The sequence below is a fragment of the Lissotriton vulgaris genome, chromosome 4_1 (genome assembly GCF_964263255.1).
Source record: "Lissotriton vulgaris chromosome 4_1, aLisVul1.2, whole genome shotgun sequence".
NCBI lineage: Eukaryota > Metazoa > Chordata > Amphibia > Caudata > Salamandridae > Lissotriton > Lissotriton vulgaris.
This window is the reverse complement of record NC_141691.1, coordinates 1,675,829,893-1,675,838,936: the sequence shown is the minus strand read 5'-3', so window position 1 is coordinate 1,675,838,936 and position 9,044 is coordinate 1,675,829,893.

Here is a 9,044-nt window from a genome sequence, read left to right as displayed (position 1 = left end):
GGAAAAACAATGAATAACAACAACCAACAGCGGGCTATCCCCACTAAAATACCAAAAGGGCAGTGGCGGAACAGGCCACCGTCCATTCTCTCAAGTGAGAGGAACATTCTTACTTGTCCTAGGGGCAGTGTGTGCTAAGCACAATCTCGGCAAGAAAGGTGCACAGTCAGTTAGGGGAAGCAGGTCACTTCACTGAGCCACTTGATACAGGGTGCCAGTGGCCGCCAACTATGGTCCGGTGCCCCAGGTTACTCGTCTTGCGTGTGGCCTCGCTTGCATGAGTGACTGCAGGTGAGGGGCAGAGTGCCACGTGGTGTGGGCTGCGCGCCCCCGCCGGAAGGAGCCCCCTCGTGCCCTGGCTCTCACATGGTGATGGCTAGGTTCGGGTATATGTTGAGAGACAACCCCGTCATTGCCCACCCCGCTGACCACCAGTGCCACAAGGGCATTACTCACTGTTCCAGGTGTCCACTGTTCAATCAGCTGGCAGGGGGGGGAGGGAGAAGCCCCCAGCAGTGGCGGACGCCGGTCGCGCACCATCGTCCAGTCGACCACCGCCAGCCCCCCCTCGTTGCGGCAGGGCCAATGCAAATATCGCCTATAGAATCAGTGGATCATGTCAGAGGTTTGTGGCGTGACGATAGGCAGTTCCACCAAGATCTGTGAGTTCGGGATCCCATATATGGCCTTGTCGTCGTCGCTTGGTACCGGCTGTTGGCCGTCCTCCGGGGCTGTCTCTTGGGAGGGCGAGTTGCTCATTTGAGAAACCTTCCGTAGTGCGTCGCGCTGTTCTTGGAGCATCTGGTCTAGTGGGGGAGAGTGGCGTGCCCCCTCCTCCGCGTGTTGGGACTGCTGGGTTCTGTGTCTGCGGCGGCGTCGCGGTCCTCGCGGCCTGGTCCTCGTCTCGTCCCCACGAGAGTGCTTGGGCGCCGTGTCCGTGCCCCCGTCCAGCCACTCACTGGCCTCCACAGGTGTGCTGAAGAAGTAGGTGTTGTCTCCCGCCACCACCCTCAGCTTGGCCGGGAATAGCAGGGAGTATTTGAGGCCCGCGGTGCGTAGTCTCCGCTTCACTTCCATGAAGTCGTGCCTCTGGCGTTGCACCTGGATGGTATAGTCGGGGAAGAACATGATCGACGCATTGTCTATGCGTATCTCGCCCAGTCGCCTTGTCTCCCGCAGCACCGTGTCTCTGTCCCTATAGTTCAGTATTCTGAAGAGCAGTGGCCTCGGGTTGGCGCCGGTGGTATAGGGCCTCGTCGGCACCCGGTGTGCGCGCTCCACAACGAAGTGGGGTGACAGCGAGCCTTCGGGCAACAGTGTCCGTAGCCATTCTTCCACATGTTGGGCTGGGCGGTTCCCCTCCCATTTTTCAGGAACCCCCACCAGTCTGATGTTATTGCGTCTCGCCCTCCCTTCCGCGTCCTCGGCCCTATCTTCCAGGAACTCCACTCTGTTCAGGAGGTCCTGCACCTGCCTGTCCGTCTGGGTGACCTTGGGCTCGATTTCCTTTACTGCGCCTTCCAGGGTCTTGGTCCGGTCGGATAATTTCCTGTGGTCGTCGCGCAGGAGGGTCAGGTCCACAGCGACTCCATCTATTTTGGACTCCAGGGAGGTTCTAGTTTGCTGAAGGGACTGTTCCATTCGTTCCACCGCTGCTAGCACGCTGTCAAGCCTCGAGGCCAGTTGTTCGGCGGCCATTTTGTGTAGCGATTTGCCTGTCTTCCCCTTCGGCGGGGCCCCACCAGTCCCGGTGCGGGTCCGCACTCCCCCGGACATGTGCGGGTGGCGTCTGTCCGGCAGGGTCGTCGCCCGTGGTGGCCTGGTGATGGTGTCCCCGGATGCGCTGCACTCCTGGGTGGGGAACTCAGCGGATGCCAGCGATCCCCTCAGTCGAGGCCGTCGTTGTTGCCCCCGGGGTGGGGGAGGGGGTTTGCCAGGGGTACCTCGCCCTATCGCCCCATGGCTGCGCCTCACCGGTCCGGGTGTTGCAGTGGCCGAGGGGGCGTGTGAGGTGCGTGCGTCCGTGTGGTCTGGGCAGGTCAGTCTGGGCCAGGTCCACTCTTTGCGCGTGCCCCACTGTCTCTCAGGCAGCCTTCACCTCTATGGGGGGGGCCCGCAGGTGCGCCCTCTGTGCGTCTTCAGTGCAGGGGGGATGGCTGTTCTATCCCCGGCAGCTGCGCAACTCCCCGGTCAGGGTTCCAGGCCCTTAGCATCGGGCTTGGGGGCTGTTGCCTCCTGCCGGCCTCCCAGTGTCCGTTGTGGCAGATAGTGCTCCCCGGGCGGCGCCGGTTGCTGTGTGGTTCCTCGGGGGAGGGCCGTCTGCCGTTGGGCATCCGCTGTCTCCCGCGTCCCCCCCGGGTCGATCTCCGCCTCGCCTCACCTCGGTCCGGGGCAGCGAGTGCGTGGGGGCCGTGACGTGGGCGGGGGGCGCCTGCTCTCCCCGTCGTCCGGGCCCATCCTTGGTGTTCCGCAGCCGTTTGGGGCATCCTCCGGACCACCGGTGGGCCCACCCGGCAGGGCAGTTGGGAGTTCGTGGGGTCCGGGCAGCTCGGTGCGGGTGGTCCCTCGGGCCTGTCTTCTGGGCCCAAGCCGCGGTCTCTCCTGGACGCTCCGCCGGCCAAGGGGCGCCCGGTCCCGCAAGAGGGCTGTAGGCGAGGTCGGGGTCGGCCCCGTCGGTGCCCGGGAGTGAAAAGTTGCCTGGTGTGCCGTGGCGGGTTCCGGGGGGGTCCGCTCGAAGTTCCGGGCGGCCACGGTGAAAATTGCCGGATAATCGGCTCAGGGAAGGGGAGCCGGTAGCGGAGCTCTACCCAAGAGCGTCCGTCGCCATTGCGTGCTTAGCCACGCCCCCCAGGTCCAGTTTGTTTTCATGGTAAATTTGCCTAGAGCACCAACTTTGGCTGAGATCTTTTTTGAAAGAAATAGTTTGAGTAGTTGTCAGAGGTCATTGTAATTGATTGTGGTTCTCAATTTATTGCTTGCTTTTGGACTGTGTTATTGCAATGACTGGGGACTGTAAACCATCAATCAACAATTTACCATCCACAGACAGGGACTGATAACCAGACAGAGGGGACTGCTACACAAAGAGCCATCAGTAAGTCTGATATAGGTGGATCCTGTTAACAAACCCCAATTACAACTATTTACTTTCTGCTCCAGGTTGTTCACCATGTTTTTGCATGTACATCTCCCATTCTATCTTCTTTATGTTTCTTATGTCACCAAGCACCTTAGCTGTATCAATGCATGTACTTTTAACGTCACTTACCTCAATTTATTGGTCTGACTTGTTTCATTTACATGAAGTAAAGGCTGTCTACATGGACATTGGAGACCAGCTCCTGTTTAAAAGATGAGTGTTAAGGTTTGATTATACTCTCATTTTTTGTCATGACCCAATTTTCAGTCAAGTTCATATCACTATTTTTTGGTACCATCTTAACACCAGTGGGCATAGCTGCAACCTTCTGGTTGGTTTCACAACACCATTTTCAATGGCTCTGTAACAATTCTACATTGTCAACTGTATTATCGCTTCTCCACTGGTGATTTTCCATGGGCTCCCAAATTCGAGGTTAATGCGATTTTTTATTCTCTGCTTCCATCAGGATCAGCTCTAACAACTTGGGAACCCGCTTCTTTTGCCTGTTCTCCCTATTTGATGGGATATTTTCATCATCAGCTTTCTTATAAGCCTCTGTTCATCTCAATTCTGCCTGGGGGAGGGGTTCTTCAGGAGAGTGTACTGTAAGGTCCCAGCAAAGTAGTAATCTCACCTGGAATATGCATACAATGTCATTCTAAAATGAATAATCAGACAAAATCCTGGAATGACCTTAGAGACTGGCTTTGCTGACAACTGGGTGCATGGGGACTGGTGTAAAAGGCTTTCGGGCATATTCTCAAGGAGCTATCACCAAGTTAATGGCACTTTATCGCAGCCAAAGTCGCGATAAATGTATCGCTACATTCACAAGCTGGTGCTAACAGCCCATAGCACCAGTTTACCCGCTATAGCAGCCGCAAAAAACATTGCCACAGATGACCCCGTAACTATCTCTAATGAGATGCAGAGTAGGCGTTCCTGAGCAAAAAGCCCCAACAACACCACGCTGCAACATTCTCAATGACCAACCAGATCAGCGATAAGATCACAAAACATGTGATGAGGCGCGTTAGCAGCAGGAAACTAACACCTGCTGTGACCTGGTGTAAAGTCGGACCACAGCCTGTACTACAAAAGGGAGACCATCCCAGAGCCACACCTGAAGAACAACAGATGCCATGGAGCCACTGATCATGCAACCCGGACACTCAAGAGGGCCACAACGCCCACCGCCACCACCCCCAGGACACCCCCTCCCCGCCCCCAGACAAAGACATGCCCCATTAACTACACGGAATCATGTACCAAATATTCCACCTGATGTCGCAAAATCACATCTGGGTGCATGTATGTGTCGATACAAAAATCAGCATCACACATTCACCTTCGAAGCGACAAATGAAATGTATTAAAACAAACACAGAACAGAAATGAAGACACATGGTGGCACCCCTCAGGACACTCCATAGGTCACAGCCTGCAAGACAAAAATCATGATGAGAAGTTGTGTCCTGAACACATCAAGGGACAGAGAGGAAGCGAAGGAGAGCGAGGGAGAGAGAGCTAGATGGATGGAAAGGGGGAGATAGAAATAGACGGACAGAGAGGGGGAGAGAGAGATAGACGGACAGAGAGGGGGAGAGAGAGATAGAAAAAAGAAGAGAGGGACAGGGCAAGAGAGTGCCGACACTGCGCACCCTGGCCACACTGCTCACCTGCTGCCACCAGTGTGTCTCTAACCACGTGCCGGTGTGTAAGGTAAGGTAAGGTCATATTTTATTGTGTGGTTAATTAAAACCTTTACAATTTCCATGTAAAAGTAACGTAATAGCAGCAACATTCATATTCTAAAACCAGTTAAATTAAACATATCAAACTGTCATGAATTTGATTTACATACACAAAACAGCAGCAGCAAAATTCATATTCTAAAACCTTTTAGATAAAACATGTAACTTTCTTAAATTGTTTACCAGGCACGGAGCAGTTATCAGTAGATCTTTACACAGTCCGTAAATTATGAATGCAATGCTCAATTTTCAAAGACAGGCGAGGGACTGTCCCATCATCAGTTAGTTGGTATGTGCAGTATAGGAAGATTTGCTGTTAGGTTTAAGGGGCCGTGTGGCGCAGTGGTTAAGCAGTCTGGCTACTTGAAGCAAGAGCTTTTTCCCCAGCCGCTTCCATGAATTGAACAACGCGGCATGCTAGTTGTACATCTCCACCTCCAAAACATGCCTTCACAGCTTGTCTGCAGGATCTTATCCGCTTGCTTACAAAGAGCGGCTTTAGTAACTGACGCCATTTTACCTGTAGATTTCTGCATATACATAGCAGATGTAAAACGCTTTCGTTGGCGTCTTCGCATAAGCGGCATGTTGACTGACCATGAAATCGCTTCCATGGGGGAAGATGCGGTAAAGATGGTAAAATGCCCAAACGAAAGTGAAGATATTTTTCTTTCCTCTTTCTATTGAAGCCAGTGCCTAAGTATGGTTGTGGAGAGGATTTATCGTAACTGTGGATCACATACCATCCGTGGGCTCTTTCTGTAAGTGTTGCTTTGTCTTGAACTAGTGATAGCTTTTTCACAGTTTTGTTAACAATTTGTTTAAACTTGTAAACAACAAACTTAGGGGTCTGAATCAGAATCCAATAGTGATTCTCTAATACTGTACCTATGCCAACTAGTGTGCATAGGAACAAAAATTATAGGTAAAATTAACAAACCATATCGCCAGAATGTGAGACACCTGTAACGGTGAGTCACCCCTAGTTGAGGATTCCCATCAAAGTCTTGTATGGATCAATATTCTCATCTGGTAATCCTTATCGGGTATTGTGTCTCTTGATCATTGAGACCACTAGCATACCCTGATAGCCGGTTCGGGGTAGCGACCCACAATCACTCGGTTATACCACATGATGTTGACATGATGGGAATGTGCAGTGCAAAAATAATATATGTGGTGATTAAAAAGGGATAGGGAACTTAACAAAAACCTATTTTAATGAACGTTAGCCCCTTCCTGTTTAAAAACAAGAACAGTTTGGCATAATCATCGCAGTACACACAAATAGCTGCGGAGAGACCAACATGTTTCAGCCTCAGAGGGAGGTTCCCTAGGCTTTCGTCAGGGTCTCTGTTCTCTAATAATGCTACTGCTTGTGAGTGATGAAAAAAGTGTGAAAAACTATATGAAAAAACACACAAGTGAAATATAACAGTAAAGGATATAATGTTCCTTCATCTGTATGGACTCCTCTTCGGCACCTGGTGTCTTAGTATTGTCTGTAGGGGACAAACGTACAAGTGAATCACATTCAGCTACCCTGGTCTGTACAGGGAGATACACCATTTCTAGAATATTTACAACTTCATTACTCACCCAGTGTGTCCGGGGAGTGGACCTCACCTCTTCCTGGACCTGGCTCAGGATATGTGAGACCCCGCTCTACAAGGACAGAAACCGACTTCGTGATTACAGTGAACAGAGGGATCAAGTGTTGATCTGCTCTGACAATACACCATCTACGAGGTCACAAGGTCTTCTGAACGTAGAGTTAACTGACATATACCAACTAGTTCCTACTTCAAACCTCCCATCCATTATATTGTTAGCTATATGCTACAAATGTAGCCATGTTGTTATGACTAGTCTGAAATTGGACGACAAGAAGCAAGCTGGAAAGCAGCCTTGCTCTAGACATTTTGGATAGACTTAAGAGCTACAATCCTACCTGTCCGTCGTTGTCTCGAACTGTGACTGAGTCAGGGGGAGGCAACGGGCTACCATCGTCACTCATACTTCAATGGTCTGGTCTGCAAACCCACAGCCAATCAGAACCTCCGGAGGAGGAGTTATACCGAAAAGCTAGGATGAATATCATTGTCATTCACATTGTCACTCATCAACCACTGATGTCAGGGATTATATTCATGGCTAAGGAAGTCAAGTTATGTCTCAGTGTGCACTCGATGTTAGTGTGGTGCAGGGCAATACTCTAGCTCGTAGTCTCGCGGAGCTATCGTGCTTGGAACTACAAAGTTATGTGGTGCATGAAGCTTGTGTAGTTTATTGGTTCGACCTCCGCTAGGAGTAACGATGTTATTCGCTCACATGTAGGGAACTACATAATGACTACGCCCGCTCAGTGTGTGTAGTTCAGATGACGCCAAAGCGCTGTGGGGCGTTTTCGCGGGAAAGTGTGGAGAACTACCGAATGACGTGATGTATCTTACGTCGGTAGTTCATGTAGAGTGCAGTCACCACGTAAATGCTTTGCACAAACAGTCCAACTCAAATGAAGGACACCCTTCTAATATGTTCAAGATAGACTGAACCAAGGTATGTCATCATTCAGTCCTTGTCTATCTGTGCCCAGTTTAAATACCCACTTTTGTTCTTTACGGAACAGAAAATTGGACACATCGCTCACGTGTGGCGGAATGAACGGCTTTTCCAGGACATGCCACTTGAAATCTGTTTCTCCATGGTTGTGTGTTATGAAGTTTTTGGTGAGTTTTGAAATGTCCTTCTTGCACCGAATTGTGCTTTTGTGTTCTTGCATCCTCACACGCACCTTTCTCGTGGTCATTCCCACATAGCGTTCATTGCATGTACAGGTGAGGAGGTAGATTAGGTTGGTACTATTACAGTTCGAAAACTGTCGCAGTTCCCAGGGTCGACCAGTGCCAATATCCACACTAGTGATTTTTGATGTCAACGGGCAAACAGAACAACCTCCACAAGGATGGTGACCCAGCACGGGGGGTAGGTCCCACAGAGTGCCTACCTCTCTCCTAGGTGTACCTTCGGGACGAGTGTGTATCAAACGGTCCCTTAGGTTTCTGGAACGTTTAAGGCAAAAAGCGGGAACTCAATTTTGTCTTTGCCACTGTTTAGAATACGCCAGTGTTTTTTATTGATTTTTTGAACACTGTTGGACTTGGTATTGAAAGTACTCACTAGTGTCAGTCGATTCAAAGGTGGTTTCTCAGGTTTAGGTTCAAGTAATGCAGCACGATGGTTGTTCGCTGCTCGTTTATATGAACGCTGAACAAGTTTTCTGGGGTAATGTCTAGAGGTCAACTGCTTAGACAGGTCGGCTGCGTGGCGTTCAAAAGTTTCTGGAGTGGAGCAGTTCTGTCGAACTCGAAGAAACTGCCCAAAGGGCAAATTATCCCTTAGGGACTTGGGGTACTGGCTTTCATACAAGAGAAGAGAATTTCTTGCCATGGGCTTACGGTATAATTCACTCTGTAAGCCTGTTCCAGTACTATAGATCGAAAGGTCCAAAAAGGGTACCCTATCTTTGCTCAATTCGATGGTAAAGCGGAGGTAGTTGTTCTGGTTGTTGAGCCATTGATGGAATTGCAGGACCGATTCCTTGGTCCCTCTCCAAACCAGGAGGATGTCATCTATGTACCTTTTCCACCAAATTATGGATGGAAAGAAAGGATTGTTAGGGTGCAATACCGTGGTTTGTTCAAACTTATGGACGTATAGATTCGCTAGGGAAGGGGCAAAAATACTGCCCATACTGGTCCCAGAGATTTGATGGTATATCTGGTCCTCGTACATAAAGAAATTCTCTTTCATGGCTATGGTAGCCAGAGCCATGATGAAGGGCACAGGGGTAATGGAGTCAAGTTCCGATTCTTCCAGGATGGATCTGATGGTATCTAGAGTCGCATCCTGGGGAATGGAGGTATACAGTGACTCTACATCAAGGGAGACTAGGTAATCAGTCTCATGATCAAAGGCTATATCAGGAATCACTCTCAGGACATCATTGGTGTCCTTGAGATAGGTGGGCATTGTGTGTACCAGGGGTTTGAGGAAGTGATCCGCAAACGCAGAGAGTGGTTCTAGAAGGGAGCCCTGGCCAGATATTATGGGCCTGCCTGGTGGAGGTCTCTGGGGTTTATGCACCT